Genomic DNA, 19,393 nt, shown 5'->3' with positions numbered 1-19,393 from the left:
CTACCTAGGATGGATCATTACAGATCGATCGGCAACTATAAAGTATATATTGACTGAACACCTCTCATGACTCAGGCACACTTTTAGGCACTAGAACACAGATACAAACACAGCACAGACAGCCTCTGCTACGTCAGCACAAGCGAAAAACACCCTCCTGAGAAGTTTCACTGGAAAGGCACCATTTAGGGCAGTGGTTCTCCAACTTTAGGATATCTGATGTGCCCAGAGGAATTGCTAAAATAGTTGCTGTTTTAACTCCCCAGTTTCTGTTTTTTTTAGGTCTGGGTGGGGCCTGAGAATATGCATTTCTAGCAAGTTTCCAAGAGATGCTGAGGCTGTTGGTAATTCAAGGCCACGAAGCTTTTATCAGGCTTCCCTGGTGGCTCAGTCAGTAAAGAAATCTCCCTGCCATGCGGGAGACTGGGGTTTGATCCCTGGGTTGGAAAGATCCCATGGAGAACACAATGGCAACCCACTCCAGTATTCTTGCCTGGAGAATCACATGGACAGAGGAGCCTGGTGGGCCACAGTCCATGGGGTTGCAAAGAGTCAGAAACGACGGAGCACTCACACAAGCTTTTATTGTCTGTAAAAACGGATCTTTGTAATAGTGCCTAACCCATGGGTATGTCTTGAGGATAAAAGTTGTCAATAGCACGGTGCCTGACACCTAGTGAGAAGTCAACAAATGTTAGCTTTTATTATTATTTTCATTATTATTAAGGGGTTTCAGGAGGATTTACCCAAATTCTCTCTCTCCTACTTCAGAATGTCTGAAATCCCTTTAGCCAAAGACAAACTGATAAAAATTAAATAAAATTCTCTGGGAGAGTTTACTTCCAGTAATACTAGGAATTAAATCAGAGGAATCATTGCCTTTCCTTATTCTGCCTTTGATAAGGTAGAGATCACTGAGGCTCTAGTGGGTGTTGCTAAAGGTGAAAGTATTATCCTGCAGAAAACCAGAAGCAACAAAAACAAAAAAAGCTTAAAGTAACAAAGGGAACTTAGAAAACTTCCTGAAGTCTGTTCTATTCCCACTTAACACAAATTTCCATCCAATAGAGTTCAATCTACATTCTGTTTGTCTCTGTAACATTCATTATTATTATTATTATTATAGCAAAATCATTAAAGAATAAAATGTTGGACTTCTTTTTTCAGTTGAAGGTCTGTGGCTTCAAAACTCAAGCTGTGTCCAGTTATGTTACATGACAGGCCCCCTGAACTTCCCCTCAGCAGGACATGACACATTGAAAATAAGGTTATTAAATAAGAAATACAAAAAATAATGATTGATCTCCCATGGAAAACAGCTGCTTCTTGTCAACAACTAACCAAGGGCTCTCTCTCTGGGTTTTGCAGAAATCTTAACACCGCTGGAAGTTGAAAAATGCCAACGGAGGCATATACAGTCCAAAAGGAATACATGAAGTGCTTTTTATTAAGGTAATTTCTTTTAAATTTAAAGTATATTAAAATCTCTTAACAGCAATTAAACCCAAGAAAGGTGATGTCTACCCTAGGTTAATGTAAAAATGAGATGTTCTTATAGGTGGGCTCTTTGCTACATATATGACAATATGGGAAATAAATCTAAATCCCAAATTATTTAAACATTAGGTGATACAACCAAACTTATAGAATGTCCATGTGCAAAGTGACTATTTTTTTAGTTTCTTGCTAAGAATGTGATGCCCCGCTCAAGTGTATGAAGAATATACTTGATTCTTTAGATTTTAACTCCTGGGGGAGATTTAATTATATTTCCAAAGGGGAATATTAAGTTAGCTTTCTGCAAGCCTCTGGTCACAACATTTTCACCAACCAATCAATATATAAAACTGTTTTTTATATGTGTTTCTGTTTTAAGACATCATATTTAATATGTATTTTTGGACTATTTTGAACACCAAAACCATCAGCTAAAAGCACCAATACAAGAAAAAAATGTGCCATTAAACAGACGGCAAAAAAAAAAAAAAAAAAACCACACACACATTTTACAAGTTTACAGGTTGAAAGCTAAAGCAAGAAGGCAGAAAGTTATTTTGTTTGACTTCAGGTGGGAACATATGCATTGGGTGACTCAAATTTTTAGCTCCTCTGTGTATGTCCTTGAATGACTGGGAAAGCACTGGGAGTATTGATTTGGGTGTTACAAATAAATTTTAGTTAGTTGGTGAACTCGAAAATAATGAAGATTGACTGTATATTCTCCACTATTTTGAAGATCTTGCTCCATTTTTTTTCTAGATTCTCCTGTGACAAATCATCTGTCATTTTAGGCTATTTGTCATTTCTATCTTGCTGTTTTTTAGAATTTTCTCTTTATTCATGATGTTTTGAAGTTTCACTAAAACATAGAGAGGTATGAATTTAAATTACTTCCACAATACTTAAGTGTTCATCTCCAAACTGGAGATAACTATATATGTGTATATGTCTAGTTCTGGAAAAAAACACCTTTCAACCATTATCTCCTTAAAAATTACTTCTCTGCCATTTTCCCCTTGTTTCTTATTTATGGAACTTCCCTGCTGGCTCAGATGGTAAAGCATCTGCCTACAACATAGGAGGCCCCAGGTTCAATCCCTGGGCTGGGAAGATCTCCTGGAGAAGGAAATGGCAACCCACTCCAGTATTCTTGCCTGGAAAAATCCCACGGACGGAGGAACCTGGTAGGCTATAGTCCATGGGATCACAAAGAGTCAGACACGACTGAATGACTTCATTTCACTTCACTTCTTATTTATGAGACCCCTAATATACATATATTATAACTCCTCAATATAAATCTATATATCTTAACTCTTCTTTCATGTTTTTATCTCTTCGTATCATTTGACTATATGCTAAGTGAAATTTCCAGAACTAATTCAATTCTTAAGACACACAAATACCACACACACAGGCACATCCACAATTTTTATGAATTTTAGTTTATGACCCTTTTTCAGATTCACATCTGCCATTTTTCGTTGCACTGTTCCTTTTAAGTATTCCTTTTTTTTTTTTTTTTCTATTTGATGATCTTGAACATACTTATTTAAAACTCATTTATGACTGGTTTGTTATTTTTTGTTGATTAAAGGGGATCTTCCTGACCCAGGAATTGAACCCAGGTCTCCTGCATTGCAGGCAGATTCTTTACCAACTGAGCTATGAAGGAAGCCCAAAGAAACTAAATTCCTTGACTAACTGTTGAGCTTTCTTAGCTCTTTCCCTTGTTTTTTGTTTTCCCTATGGGATTTAGAATTTTGGTTGATAACTTTAATTTGTGTGAAAGCATTTTACTTCCTTTGCTGGAAGGAAAGGAAAGTGGCAGATGTGAATCTGAAAAAGGGGTCATAAACTAAAATTCTAAAACTTGTAGAGATTCTTCTCTCGGATTTGGGGTTACCTGCACCTAGACTGAAGAAGGCAATGGCAACCCATTCTAGTACTCTCGCCTGGAAAATCCCATGGACAGAGGAGCCTGGTAGGCTGCAGTCCATGGGGTCGCTAAGAGTCGGACACGACTGAGCGACTTCACTTTCATGAAGTGGAGAAAGAAATGGCAACCCACTCCAGTGTTCTTGCCTGGAGAATCCCAGGGACGGGGGAGCCTGGTGGGCTGCCGTCTATGGGGTCGCACAGAGTTGGACACGACTGAAGCGACTTAGCAGCAGCAGCAGCACCTAGACTCTCGAGAACAGGTGTTACATTAGCGCACATGCATCCGTGGGGATCAGTGTGAAAGAACCGGCCTGCTGATGCAGGAGATGCAGGAGACTTGGGTTCAGTCCCTGAGTCAAGAAGATGCCCTGGAGAAGGAAACAGTAACCCACTCCAGTATCCTTGCCTAGGAAACCCTATGGACAGAGGAGCCTGGTGGACTAAAGTCTGTGGGATCTCAAAGAGTCAGGCATGACTTAGCAACTAAACAATAACATTCCTGGAATGGGGCTACCATAGATACAGTTTCTGGACAAGCAGATGGTCTAGTTTTGATTACTCCACATCTGAGGTATGCAAATTAGAACAAGGAGCTAGAGTCAGCCTCCTTCCAAAGGTAGGGAAATCCTTTCCTGGCTCTTGGTTTCCTGCCAGGAGAGTGACCTTGGTATCCTATTTTGTAGGTTGAATTGTATTTCTCCCTAACGCCCCAGTACCCCAGAATGTGATCTTACTTGGCAATAGGGTTGCTGCAGATGTGATTAGTTGAGATCATACTGGAGAAGGACTGGCCTCTAACCCGATACTTGCAAACTTTCCAAAAGGAATGCCATGTGATGATGAAGGCAGAGATGAGTATGATGCTTCTTTTGTACAAGCTGACATACACTGTATATTGCCAACAAGGTATGACAATTAGGAGAGAGGCCTCCTCTAATGCCTGCAGCATGGCTCTGCTGACATTTTAAATCTCAAAGTGCTACCATCAGAACTTAACACAATAAATTTGTTGTTTAAACCACTCAGCTGGTGGTAATTTTGTAAGGTATCCCTAACAAACTAATAACATCACTATTTGTTTTTTTCAGTCTCTAAGTCCAGTTCCTATTATCTTGCCTGTTTCCAGACTTGGAACTTGCAAAGTCTGAAGTTAGCCAACTCCATCCACACCCATTTACACATGTGTGAATTGGTGTCTTTTGTCTTTAATGTGGAAAAGTTTGTCTTATTTTCTTTAAGTTTGTCTATTCTTAATTTTAAAAAATATTGTCTACTTAGCAATACTAAGTCTCTGTATTAGACGTTGACTTTAGAATTAGAAGATTAATTATTAGAAGATGACATTTAATATGAAAATTCACCAAAAAATCTTTTCTGTAAATGTCTATTTTCTAAGTATTCTGTGAGAAACATATATCCTTTGTATAATAGGGAAGGATACTTTAAGAAAAAGAGATATAACAAAGTATATCTTTATCCACAGATTTAAGACTATTTCACAAAGGAAAAGTAAATTTTAGGAAGGAAAGAAATGAGAGGGAGCTTGAAGAAATAAAGAAAAAAAGGTACTATTCCTCTTCAGAGCAAAAGTCAAGAGGCCTCTCTATACAGAGTCAAAGGAGCAGGTAAGGTGAAAAAAGTCAATAATCAAAATCTATTCTTATTTCTGTCTGTCTTTAACTAACAGTAAAATTTTTCTAATCTGCTATTCTAGGTCCATTGGTTCCCTTACCTGCTCTCACTGGCAAGCTTTCACCCACATGTCTGGAGAAAGAAATATACAACATTAAATCTGGCTCCCTAAGAGATGGCATGGGTGGCACCAAATCTCTCAGGTCTTCTGGGACGCTAGGAATTATGACACGCTTTGCAACCCAGAGACAAACATTCATATGCATTTGTGCTATTTTCACTGATCAACAGCTTGAGAAGGATTCATTAATAAAATCTTTCAATGATCCCAGATTCAGAATGTCTGTAAACAGCAGTCGTGACCCAGAAACAAATCAAAGCAGCCTAGAAAATTTTAAATAGACTTGAACTTAGTTTGGAACCTGCATTTAAAAACGTTCATAAACCTGGGATCTAGGTCACACTCATAAAAAATAGACTATAATTACATAAAGTAAAGCAATGGAACATCTTCTCACTAAATTCTTATTATATTTATTAAAGGAAGCATTTGCTGGATATTAGCTTTCACATTTTCAACTTACATTTTTCATTAGAGGGATTATAAATATCTTTGCACATTAAGTGCAGAGATGCAGGTGGCACTGTGGAAAGAGAGGCAGATTTAGAGAAACAAAAAAGACTGACTCTACCATTTACTGATCACAAGCAAATCTTTTAATCTTTCTAAGCCCCATTTTCCTCCCAACTGGTAATGGCAATAATAATGCCTTCTACCTAGATAGCAGATTATATGAATTACAAAGTGTTACTCAACAATGTGTTTATCTACACTACTATAGATATTCAGGGCAAAAAAAAAAATCTGAAAACAAAAATGAAACTTGTCATAGACTAGTGATCCTTTTGAAGAGTAAAAGCACGCCACAGCACTGTTATTTCCACTTGGGAAAGGGTGTACATGTGCCTGGTAGGAATATCCTGGAGACTGGGGTGAGTAGGCTGGGCTCAGAAAGCCTGGCCCTGATCTTTCTGCTTCATGTTCTGACCTGAGCACGGCCCACTCAGAGTCTGAATGTGTTAGTTCACGTGGAGGGGCTGGGAGAGCAAGGACGCAGAGGTTCAAATGAATTCCTATTAATGGCTATACGAGCAGCTGAAAAACCAAGCCTGTTCTTCACAGTGAATTGGGTGCCTGGAGAGTAGATGTACTCAGGAAACCAAATCATAGATGAGAAGCTGCCAGTGTCCATCTGAACAAAGACAGTCAACTGCCTTTAACACTTAGTGCCCTCAAGCTCAAAAACCCAGTGAATTGCCATCCTCTACTATATATTATTTCTCCTTTTTAAAGTGGGATGGCTAGAAAAGTAGGCTCTTCTTCGGGGAGCATCAGAAACATCAATTAGCCAACATTTATTTTCCGTGATCCAACAACGTGCTGGGCCCTGGGTAGATAAAAGGATGTGTGAGAAAAGATCTGTATTCAAGGACCTTTGAGTCTAGAAAGACAAACATGGGAACCACTAGCTATAATAAAGATAAGGTGAAGTGAATTTGTGTAAATGTTGTGTGAGTGTTTGGTGAGTGGTTTAAAAAGAAGGAAAAAGATGCTGACATTTTTTGGGGCACTCAGATTGGAAGGACAATAGGCATTTCCCACATATTATCCCATTCAATTTAATACTTCCAACAATTCCAGGAGTTACAGGTGTAACCTACATATCAACTACGTCACACTGTTCTCTAAAATCTATAGAAGGTTGACTCCAATAGTCTTTTTGCTCTAGCAAGCCCTCAGATGACAGGGTCAGTGGAAAACCTGGGAAATTATAGGCTCGTTCATGGGAGGCTGAAAATTCTTGCCACACAGAGCTTAGAGAGAGTAGTATGAATGTCCTTGCTACTCTTGTGCTACTCTTAATTTATTATATGCTATAAATCACATATATTTATCTTATGGCATGTAATGATTTTTTTTATGTTTGAATACTTATGAATTTTAATTATGTAGGTATACCTCCCTTTATTCTCCAAGTTTTCCTAGTTTTGGCAATAAATGTAATGATTATCTTACTATAACCCCAACTCTCACCTGGCCCACTGTCTATGGTAGCTACTTACAGGGCCCCTCCTGGGATCATTGCAACTGTCCTTGAAGTCCCATCCAGTCATTAGCCATAGGATTCTCTCTATTGGTATTTAAGTGGAGTACACAATTGCCAACCAGTGCACCAAAACTCAGCCAGGATGAGAAGAGATTTTGATCCTCAAGAAACTTCCAGTGGCTCCCTGTGGAATCTTAACCCACCATCTAACTGTGTGTATGTTAGTCACTCAGTCATGTCTGACTCTTTTTCAACCCATGGACTGTAGCCCACCAGGCTCCTCTGTCCATGGAATTCTCCAGGCAAGAATACTGGAATGGGTTGCCATTCTCTCATTAAAAGACAGTAAAAAGGGAGGCCTTTAATGCCATTAAATGTCCAAAATTAATTTATTATAATTATATTTCATATTGCCTGTCTGCCAGAGAGAGGGAAAATATGGATTATATTTCCTGAACCAAGATTTGGTGCACATTAACTAAAAATATATTTTTCATATAAAATTTATTTAAATAATAAATGTTACAAATAAATAAACATTTAGTAATGCCCTTGATGCTGAAGCTGAAGCTTCAGTACTTTGGTCACCTGATACAAAGAGTCAATTCATTGGAAAAGACCCTGATGCTGGGAAAGATTGAGGGCAGGAGGAGAAAGGGGTGACAGAGGATGAAATGGTTGGATGACATCACCAACTCAGCAGACATGAGTTTGAGTAAACTTAGATAGTGAAGGATGGGGAAGCCTGGTGTGCTGCTGTCCATGAGGTCACAAAGAGCTGGTTACAACTAAGCAACTGAACAACAAATGCCCTTAATAAATTGCTTTCATTAAAGTGAATGAGCTCATTAAATCAGGATATTCATAGAAAATTTGGGTAATGTCTTCATTTGTGTAAAAAAAAAAGAATGCTTGAAGTAGTTCCAAATTACAAATCATCTGATGGATATTCCAAAATGATTTTAAATTATTTTCCTCTAGCTTTAGAAAAAGAGTAATGATCTTGATATAAAAATAAATCCCCAAATCATCCTGAAAGGGTGTCATTAACCTGAAAGAGAGTGTTTCTAACTCCCTTCATATTGAAAATAGCAAATTAAAATTAGCACTAACTGAGCAACAAAATTTTAAAAAGGGATATTGCAGATTTGGTCATAGAGAACGCCATGAGCATAAGTGGGAGTGAGTCATATACAGTCTAATTTGAAAAGTCCAGGTGCTGCTTGGCATATAGAGATATTGTATAAGCTAGTGTTTGAAATTTTAAGTTACAATAATAGCCCAGACGCAATATCCAAAAAAGCAAACAGATACATCAAAGTGAAAAAAAAATGTTAGGTAATTGTTACCTTTCATAGTAAGGCAGGGTAGCACTTTCTAAAGTAAGAGAAGTAATACTTCCAAGGAAACTAGATTGTCTCTGCAGGGCAGGTAAAACTGCCATCGACAGAATTGTACCCAAGAGCCCAGGATGTTAATTTATCTCATTTCATCCTCTTGTCTCATCCAGGATAAGGTAGTCATTAGGGATGAAACAATGAGGACAGCCAATGAAAGCCGGAAGAGAAATGATTTCAAATATGATATGTTTGTAACTTTGTCCTACATCTGGTCTAATAATTCTTTGGGAATTTAAAATTATTTTGGATAAATGATCAGAACTCTAAAATAAATAGATTCAAGAGTTAGACATTTGTGATTTAAAAACTAAGATTTATGAACAAAAGTAAATTATTGTTTATTCTAATTCTATAATTCCAAATCTTAATACCTGATCCAAAATGACTTCAATGGCTCAAGCAACATACTAATAGCTGAATATGTGGCTGAGCTTAATGCCAAAAGTACACAAAAATGGTGAATAATGTCTAAGTTGTACAATAAAGAATGAATATTAGCTAAAGTTCCACTAATATGTGTAGCAGAGAAGGATAACTGGTAGTAGGTGTATTAAGTCTCTTTCTGTATTTTTGTTGTTAAATCCTCTATGAGTCCTAATCATCTAGTAATTATGGTTTGGATTTCCTTTCATTGTAGTTAATAATAATAATAAAAATTTGCTTCTGTGTTTTGAATTTAATAATGTATATTTTCTCAGTTTTTCTCTGAATATTTTTACTGGATGTAAAACAGTGAAATTTAAGGAAACTTAATAGTGCCATTTTGAAAAGGCTTTATTTTCATTAAAAATATTATAAGCTCAAGGTAAAAAATAATAAATAGTATAGAGGAGAAACAATTGAAAATAAAACTTCTTCCTTTTCTACTGTCCTCACCTCCTCTCTCAGATCATGAAGCCACATTCCTAATAATTTGCTGCAAATTAATTCACATGTTTCCAATACCTAAACACACACATACACTTGCATACATATACACAAGGATTAATACAAGGCAGAATACATTTCATCGCAACAAAGATAACTGTTATTCTTTTTGATGATTATCTCATGTTTTAATCTGCTAATATCTTTTACTAAGGTAGGAAAGTCTTGCTAAGTGAATATTTGGTAAACAGGTCTGAGACCCAAAGGATAGCCTCCCCAGATAGAGTAGTCAATAAAAAGGCAATTGCATGTGTTGAATTTGCTCATTGTTGGTCCTTTCTGTGAATATTACGTGGGGCAAAAACTCTGGTCTTTTTATTTTATAACATATAGTTAACTGGGTAAACACTGAGTGAGCATGGTGTCATTTGTAATACATTTATGTTTTAACAAGCTATGGGATCTTTTTCCTTTAATCAACTATTTCTTCTCATGCAGAATCACTTAGTTGGCATTTTCAATGAACTACATATTTGAGGAGATGAATACACATCTTTACTTTGAAAATCAGAACAAAATTCAATTTTGTTTGTTAAATTACTCTAAATAGCAATTTAACTGGATTTTTAAAAAATAATTGAGCCTCCTGTCCCTTCAGCTAGTCTTTTAATATTAAACAACCCCACTAACATTTGGCAGATAATCATGCCTAAAGTAGAGCTTCAAATTGGGCTGTTAATGAGAATGCTGGTGGATTCGAGCTTTTTGCAAAATCTATTATGGATTGTTTTAAAACTTTATTAAGGGTCTATCAGATGGGTCCATAAAATACAGGGATGTTTCAATATAGAATGTGACTTTTATTAGTCCTCTCATGATAAATGACATCAGTTTGATTCGAGATGGCAACAAAAAATATATAGCCTGTTCTAGGGAACTCTATTTCCCAGATCTGGAGATTTGTGATTAGTAGGCAAAGAATTTAAATCACATAGCAGACGGTGTAAGACAAAGCAAGATTTACCTTACCAAACATTTCCATAGAAAGTCAAATCTCTCCAGCCTGGCAGATATGATATTCCTCCAAATATTTCTTGCAAGCATATCCAAGGATTACACATACTCTTTCATCATGCTTAAGATTAAGAATGAGATGACCATTTATGGACTTCCCAGGTGGTTCAGTGGGTAAAGAATCCACCTGCAAATGCAGGAGACGCAGGAGACAGGGGTTCAATCCCTGAGTCAGGAAGATCCTCTGGAGGAGGGCATGGCAACCCACTCCAGCATTCTTGCCTGGAGAATCTCATGGACAGAAGATCCTGGAGGGCTTCAGTTCATAGTGTCACAAACAACTGGACATGACTGAAGTGACTGAGCATGTATACAACATCCATTTATAGATAGTTAATAGGCAAGCTTGCTCAAAAATAAAAATACTAGAAAATGTTTTCACATTATCTTTAAGACATCTGAGAAAAATGAAACTTAATGCCCTACTATTTTTAGAATACGTTCAAGCCAATTTTAAAGCTGAAACTCCAATGCTTTGGCCACCTGATGTGAAGAACTGACTCATTTGAAAAGACCCTGATTCTGGGAAAGATTGAAGACGGGAGGAAAAGGGGATGACAGAGGATGAGATGGTTGGATGGCATCACCGACTCAATGGACATGAGTTTGAGTAAATTCCGGGAGTTGGTGATGGACAGGGAGGCCTAGCCTGCTGCAGTCCATGGGATTGCAAAGAGTCGGACATGACTGAGCAACTGAACTGAACTGAACTGAAGAATAAGTTTTACAACATTGTTTGTCAAAAAACCACTTCCTTAACAAAAAGTTGTATGGAAGTCTATAAAGTCTAGTTAAGAACAGCAAGTTATCCAAAGATAAACCACAAGCCAGTATCCCAATTGATTTGCAGACATTTGATTAAGATAAGGCAAAATGAAGTAAATGATAATCTTGACAGCTGATCATCAACACTGGCAAAAAGACAAGTGTGAGAGCAGTGCAGAGGAGCCTTTTTTATTAATGCAACAGTTAACTGTAACCTTTCCACTTCTACTCTTCCTCCAGGGAGTTACACCCAAGAAAGTGTCATCTGGAAAATACCAGCTAGCAAGGCTCTGGAGACTTTTCTCAGGTTGACACTGCTGGGATGGATTTCCTTCAATCCAAGGACAGATCTTATCTCTTCATGCTATTTTCTTAAGGCAGGTAAATATGTAAAATCAGAAAATAACATAATGATTTGAACTATATTTTATGCAGCATGATAATAATTAGCCAAGCCAAAATCAGAGTTGTTTGTCAAGCAAGGAGACTGTATTAGTCACCTTTTGGGGGTAATAAAAAAACAAGCAAAATCTCAGGCATGTATCCAGACCTTTTCTTCTTTTAGTGGTCTATAGGTTGGCCGTGGTTCCACTCAGCTCTGGGACCTTACCCTGGGACCCAGATGAAAGAATAGCCTCTGCTTTGTAAATAAAAATCATCTATACCAGTTTTCTAGATTCTATTTACATGCTGGGAGGAATTGGGAGATTCAGATAGATACATATACACTATGGATACTGTGTACAAAATAAATGGGAAGAGCTGACTCATTGGAAAAGACCCTGACGCTTGGAAAGATGGAGGGCAAGAGGAGAAGTGGGTGGCAGAGGATGAAATGGTTCGATGACATCATGGACTCAATAGAGATGAGTCTGAGCAAACTCCAGGAGATAGTGAAGGACAGGAAAGCCTGGTGTGCTGCCCTTCATGGGGTCACAAAGAGTCAGGCACAACTTAGCGACTGAACAATAGCAACAACAAAATAGACAATGAAGGGGAACATACTGTTTAGCTCAGGAAGCCCTACTTAACACTCCAGTGACCTGGGAAGGAAGTCCAAGAGGGAGGGAATATATGTACATGTATGGCCGACTCATTCTGCCATACAGTAGAAACTAACACAACATTGTAAAGCAACTATATGAAATAAAATTAATTTAAAAAAAAAGAGTATCCTCTGTGTGGGACTCAGTTTCTATAGGGCAGAGGGCAATGATGCAAGAGGCCTTGCTGAACTGCACAGTCACATTAAAACCCTGCTCAGAACCGGCATTGTATCATTTCCACTCAAACACAATTGGCACCAGCAAGTCACATGATCAAGCTGTCAATGAGCAGGGGAAGTATCTTTGCCTTCAGGGGAGTGACATGTATTTATAGCACCTGTATGGTGTAGGATGAGCATAGTTGGGAACTGTGCTGGTTGTTGATTCATTACTCCCCAGCTCCAAATGTACTTTTTGTCCTCTCCGTGAAAATGGATCTGGGCCTTTTAAATGGTTTTCTTTCCTGAGCAGACAGGATGTTAAGCTTGGCCAGTAGAGGGCGCTGGAGAGACACTGTAAAGAAGGGTTTACTCCTTCCTGGGGGCAGCTCCCTCTGGAGATGCAGCCTCTCCACCGCCTGGCGTCCTTAGCACACGTCTTCACCAGCATCTGGCTTTTGCAGGGTGCAGGCTCTCCTATCGCTCGGTTTTGTGCTGAAGGCTGTTTGCCCAGCATCACACTCCCGCAGCGCAGGCAACTCCTCCAGCACCAGGCCGCTGCATTCGTCCACAACTCTGCCAACGCAGGCAGCTTCTTCGGCTCCAGCTCCTGCCCTGACCGGCGGTCAGCGGTCCCCAACACCCAGCACTTCCCCTGACACACACTTTGGGTGACAGTGTAGAGACACCTCTTCACGAACAGTTTCCTCTAGCAGTTTTTTCTTTCTTCAGGCAAGTTCCAAAGGTCATATTTCCAGCAGGTTCTACAGCAGTGGCCTCTCTGCCATCCAGGGAGCCAGGAACGCACCCTCTCCAATGTCTGGATCTCAGTCTTGGGGAGTCTCTTCCACAGGTATTCTACTTTTTAGCTCTGGGGTAGTAGTTGTAATCCTTTATTCTTTAAAGTTCTCTATTATTTCTCAGTGACCAAATTCTTTGTACTCCAACCTTCTGTTAATAATTTTTTGTATTAACCTTCTCATGTTAAATTGCTGTGTGGGGTCTTTCTCTCCTAATTGGACCCTTTCTTACTGACCAGGTCCTCTTCACGCTGATCTCCTGTTATGGTTAACAATTCTTTGTATTAAACTCCTCATGTTCAAATTTCTGTTTTCTGTCTCTTGTAATTGGACCTGGACTGATATAGGAACCATATTATAATCTGTCACAGAAATCTAACAAATGGGATTGAAGTGACGTGAAAGTGTTTTACAGATGAGGAAATGGAAGCCCATAGAAGGGAAGGTATATATTCTGAGTAGGGGGATGTGAAGTGGTCACTAAAGTGGTTTCCTAATGTCCACATCAGCGATCTTCAATTATTCATGTGGGCAACAAGGGAAAATCTCTACTGATACTGGAGAGCACCACTTGTGAAAATGAATGGAAACGTACATAGCTATAGCTAAAGAAAAAAATGCTGACCGGAGGGCTGTCTGCAATGCTGTGTATGTTACACTGACGACGTGTAGCTATCCTAGAGATCCATTTTTCTGCTAATTTAAGAACTATGACCCATATTTGTTATACATTTCCTGTTATAAATAAGATGATAAAATTTACACTCATATTATGCCTGTGTTTTTGTTTCTTAAGAACTTTTTTTTAATTTGAGCTAACATTCTTGTTTGTTTGCTAACTTGTTTGTATATAAAGAGTCTTTAAAAAAAATGTTGTTGCTCACTCTTTGCAAACCATCTGGCAATTCCAACTCCAATGACAAAGGAAAACAGTGACTAAACTAAAAGGAACAAAAGTAAAGGCAGGTCAGCTCTTCAAAGACAGCACTTATTTGCAACCAGATTTGAGCAGTGCTAAATAGTGTGCCCCAACAACATAATTAATAATAACATTCAGAGGTAGTTTTCATCTTTAATCTTATTTCTCATTAATTTGAAATTGGCTTAACTTAGGATTTAATGAAGAAAATTAGGAATCAGCATAAAGAAATACTAGGTCCATAATGAAGATGATAAGCAGGCTCTGCCAGATGGCAATATCAAAACACATGGCAGGTCATACACAGAAATCAAGCACTGATTTTCAAATAAGATATGGGGGGGGGGGAAGGACTGAAAATTTCTTACTATAGTATACATTTTTATACAGATATGCTAATAAATCTGGTTTATATGTGATATCTCTGTTCAATATTTTTTCTATTATATTGCAAGTGGCATTTCTGCTATCAATAATTTATTCTATATTACTTAACACCTTATTTACAAAGAGTTTGGTACTCCATTTCAGTGATCTTCCTACCATTTCCATGTACACTTGTCTTTCCATTTCATCCTATATATTTTGGCCAGAATAACTTTCAGAAATCACAGTTTCATACCCTTATTGTTCTATTCAAATATCTCCCATTGAAAAACATACTTCTTCCCACGTACCTATAGAATAGTTCTTGAACTGAAGCCATTTGCTCTTTAGCTGAAGGAGTCATTCTTGAGTTCCCTGAATATACTCTGCCCCATCCAACAGTTCTATATCTGGAAGAACAATTAATCTATATCATGAAAGTGAAAGTGTTAGTCACTCAGTTGTGACCCACTCTTTGCCACTTATGCACTGAATCCCATGGACTCCTCAGTCCATGGGATTCTCCAGGCAAGAACACTGGAGTGGGTTGCCGTTCCTTTCTTCAGGGCATTTCCCAACCTAGGTATCAATCCTAGGTCTTCTGCATTGCAGGCAGATTCTTTACCATCCGAGCCACCAGGAAAACCCAATCTATATCACGGAATTAAACAATTTCTCAAAATGCATTCTATAAAATACTACATCCTTGAGATATAAGTATTTTACTTTTAAAGACTTCCAAACATGTTTTCCCAACATGTTTGGGAAACCTGGGTTAAACAAAGTTAAATGATTCCTCCTTTGCCTGATTTTCCCTAAGGGAGTATTGGTATCAGTGTTCCTCAAACTTATTTGACCATGGACCTCTTTTCATGAAGCCAATTGTTTGATGTGTATCTATCCATATGCATACCCATAAAAGTACATATATTTCTAAGTCTTATCTAAAAGAAAAATAAATACATTAAAAGCTTCAGAAAAATTACACACAGACTTACCATATAACCTGTAGTCCCATTCCTATGTATATACCCAAGAGAAATGAAAATATGTACATGCAAAAGCTTGCACATCAATATTGATAGTAGTAGTATTCATAATAGCCCAAAGGTGGAGACAACTCATATGTCCATCAAATGACAAATGGATTTTAAAAATGTGGTAAAAATGAACAGAATATTATTCCATAAAATAGAATATCATTTAGCCTCAAAAAGGACATTCTGACACATAATTTGTATGAAAGAAGGCAGTCACAAAAAGCCACATATTATATGATTACATTCACATAAAAGTCCAGAATTAAGAAATCTATAGAGACAGAAAGTAGGTTTGTGGGTGCTTAGGTTTAGAGGGGAATAAAGGAGAGATAGGAACGTGATACTAAATGCTACAGGTTTTCTTTTTAAGGTGATAGGAATGTTCTAATATCAACTGTGGTAATAACTGTATATATTTTTCAATGTATTAGACACTATGAATGGTACATTTCCAAAAGATTAATTAGAAGGTATCTGAATTACATTTCAATAAAATTGGCTTTTAAGAAAAGTTTATTATACTGTATAAAGTGCTATACAAATGTAATATATCACTATTATCACCTTTTATCTTTCTATGTGAAACAAATGTCATCATTGTTAACAATAATAAGAAAAAAGAGAAGTTTTTAAAATATTGAGAAGAGCAGGTATCACACCATTTGGTAACCCTTCCTATGGCCTATTTTAATTAGCAACTGAAGTGACTCAGCAGTTAGCAGCAGCAACAATTATTTAACAAGTGAACTGAAAGAAAAGCTAACAAAAGGCTTTCTTCTCAGGGTGGTCTATGATGACAGAATCACTTGCCCTGAGACCCTGTTAGAAATGCAGATTATTAGGCTGATCTCACAGCTGCTGAAAGAGAATCTGCATTTTAGCAAGATCTAAAGTGATTCCTGGTGGCTCAGATGGTAAAGAATTTGCCAGCAATGAAGGAGACCTGGGTTCAATCCCTGGGTCAGAAAGATCTGCTGGAGAAGGGAACGGCTACCCACTCCAGTATTCTTGCCTGGAGAATCCCATCAACAGAGGAACCTGGCGAGCCATAGTCTGTGAAGTTGCAGAGTTGGACACGACTGAGCAACTAAGCACGCAGAGTGATTCCTATACGCTTTTCAGGTCTTACTGAACTGTAGTATCTTCTCATCCTTGAGAACACTAAACTTTTACATAGCTATTTTGCTTTCTCATGCCTTAAGGCTTTTAATAGGGATTAAATCAGCTCACTTTTAATAAGGACAACGTCTAATGAATTCTAATTAACCTAATTTTCTCATTAAAACATTGGTTTTAATGTTTTCAGTACTCAGTCAAGCCTCCAAAATGTGATGATTATTTAAAACAGTAGAAATCATAAAAAAACAAATAGACGACTTGTTCAGGTCTTTTGGTCCCTTGAATTTTACAGTCATGCCATCTTTTATGATCACTGATTTAAATGCAAAAGATGATAGTTACCTTGTTCAAATATACTTAACAAATTGTTTTTAAACCAGCTTATCTTCTCGTAAGTGAAAAGCAATTTATAATCACCTTTTTTTCCTTGTTTGTCAACATTTTTTGATTAATTAGCAAGGGTCATTTTGGTCATGCTCAAAATATATTAAATATACATGAAGCAGAGAAAAGATTTTTTTTTTTTTAGAACTCTGCTGAAGAGTTTGTGCTATTGCTGGGAAGACTATAAGACTTAAAGCGCCCCATATCTGTAAGCTTGTTAGAGAAATTTATAACTAAGAAGCAGGTACTTAATTACAGCATGATGGTGGTGGATGTCTAGTCACTCAGTCATGTCTGAATCTGTGACTTTTTGGACTGTAGTCCGCCAGACTCTTCGGTCCATGAGATTTCCCAGACAGGAATAGTGGAGTGGGTTGCCATTTCCATCTCCAGGAGATCTTCCTGACCCTGGGATTGACTCTGTATTCATACATTCTCCTGCATTGCAAGTGGGTGCTTCACTGCTGGACCACCAGGGAAGCCCTAATTACAGAATAAATATACATATAAAATGCACTCCTTTCAAGGATTACTCTCATTTCTCCTCCTTCCTGCTCCTGACCTTTTATACCCATACAGACAGGGGAGCCGTAGGAAGCTGGATTCTGTGGTTCTCCATCCCAACCCAGAAATGGGGGTCAGCAGGACCCAGTGACAAATTTGAACCACCCAAGGCTAATTCCTTTCCCCATCACAGGCGTGTGCTAGGGAAGTGAAGGTCTCCTATCACAAGCAGGACCACTCAGCATTGGCAGATTGTCTACTATTGGAGAGTTATCAATAGGTTTTAGAAAAATCTAGCTGCCTTTCTCAGTCCGCAAGACAGACTGCACATAACAATTTATGAAAAATTATCCTGAGTATTCAGAAAAACAATCACAGAACCATAAGCTTTCATATATAATGCCAGAGGTTCACCAAACCCCTTTTAACAAAGGTAATACTGAGAACTAGAAAAATTCTCAGATATGATTCTTTTAAATATATCTACTACCTGTGGGGAATGGTAAAATACATGAATGTTGATGTTTGTAATAGTATGGCACACTGCCTATTTACAGTATTTCCTATTCTTAGGCATGTACTGTTACCAGTGAAACACCTGTATAGAAGATATAAAGTAAAAACGCAAATAAATATGCATCTTTCATGTGCTTGGTTTTTACTGGTGATGCATGTGGAATTACCATCAAGTGTATCCACAATAAATGAAATGAGTGACGTCTTTTTATATTGATATTACCTGTATTCAAGGAAGTGTATACTAGGTCTATGAATAAATGAAGAACTAGATTAATAATAATAACAAGCTTAATTTGAATTTATGAATTAAAGTATACATTTTTTTTCAGAAATGAGTGGTTTCAATTCTCTCTATGAGGTCCTAGAGTGAGGAAATTCTGACCTTTAGAAGGTCACTGAAAATAGACACATGAAAGCCAATAGCAAACTAGCTATCAATTTTAACTGGCTTATTTCCTGATTAAAAATTAAACACACATATATTCAGGGTTCCCCTTAATGATTCCTTCCATTATTTAGAAATTGATGCTTCCATGTTTTAGAAATCAATGAAGAATTTCTTTGAGCAAGAAAATCTTAAGAATTAGTTATCCATTACTATTTATGACAGTAACAGAAAATAATATGGGTCTTGAAAGGTAGGAACCAAACCTCCACATTTCACAGGTCTAAAAAGACCACTGTTTAGAATACAGGATCATATTCATCTTTTGGAGGGTGTGATTCCATATTGCAAAAAATATGTAGAGAGAGGGAAAACAAAAATCTGAATTCAGGCAGGGTGCTTCAGTTGGGGATTTTTTTCTTAGAAAAAAAATGAAAAACGTAACAATATATTTTTTTCAGAAAGATCAGCTCATTTTAAAGAGGATCAAATAGAGAAACTCAAAATAATTGTGAATGAAAGTAAAAGCTTTTATTCTTAAGAATAATACATTTATATTATGTTTCCTGATAAACAGTAAAATTTAAGGAACATGAGCCAAACTCTGGAAGGCCCTTGCTGCCCACCATTCCCAGACACTCCCATACAGACATTTGACCTGATTGGCTGTTCTGTTTCATCATTTTTGCAAGTGTCAGGAGCTATTGAGACAGTAGGTTTGCCATAGGTTTTTTGTCCTGGCATATTACCAACAAGAAGTCCCTGTAAGCAATGTCTTGCTTATCAGCCTCATACTTTGGGGACTTCTTTTCTTCCAGTGTCCCTCCTTTGGCATCACCTATAGGAAAGAAAATGTTAGTTGTTCA

The 19,393-nt window shown here is 37.6% G+C and overlaps 1 protein-coding gene and 1 non-coding gene across 2 annotated transcripts in view; one reads left to right on the top strand and one right to left on the bottom strand.

Annotated features, from left to right (window-relative positions):
* The window catches only part of LOC133074058 (EGF-like and EMI domain-containing protein 1), a 548,755-nt gene that overhangs the window by 114,553 nt on the left and 414,809 nt on the right, over positions 1–19,393 (bottom strand). The window lies entirely within an intron of this gene.
* Positions 2,538–2,610, top strand: TRNAC-ACA (transfer RNA cysteine (anticodon ACA)). The gene has a single exon. It is a non-coding gene; the product is annotated as a tRNA-Cys (tRNA).

Source organism: Dama dama, chromosome 19, assembly GCF_033118175.1.
Source record: "Dama dama isolate Ldn47 chromosome 19, ASM3311817v1, whole genome shotgun sequence".
Taxonomy (NCBI): Eukaryota; Metazoa; Chordata; class Mammalia; order Artiodactyla; family Cervidae; genus Dama; species Dama dama.
Note: the sequence above shows the minus strand (reverse complement) of the source record. Positions and strands in the feature narration are given on the sequence as shown.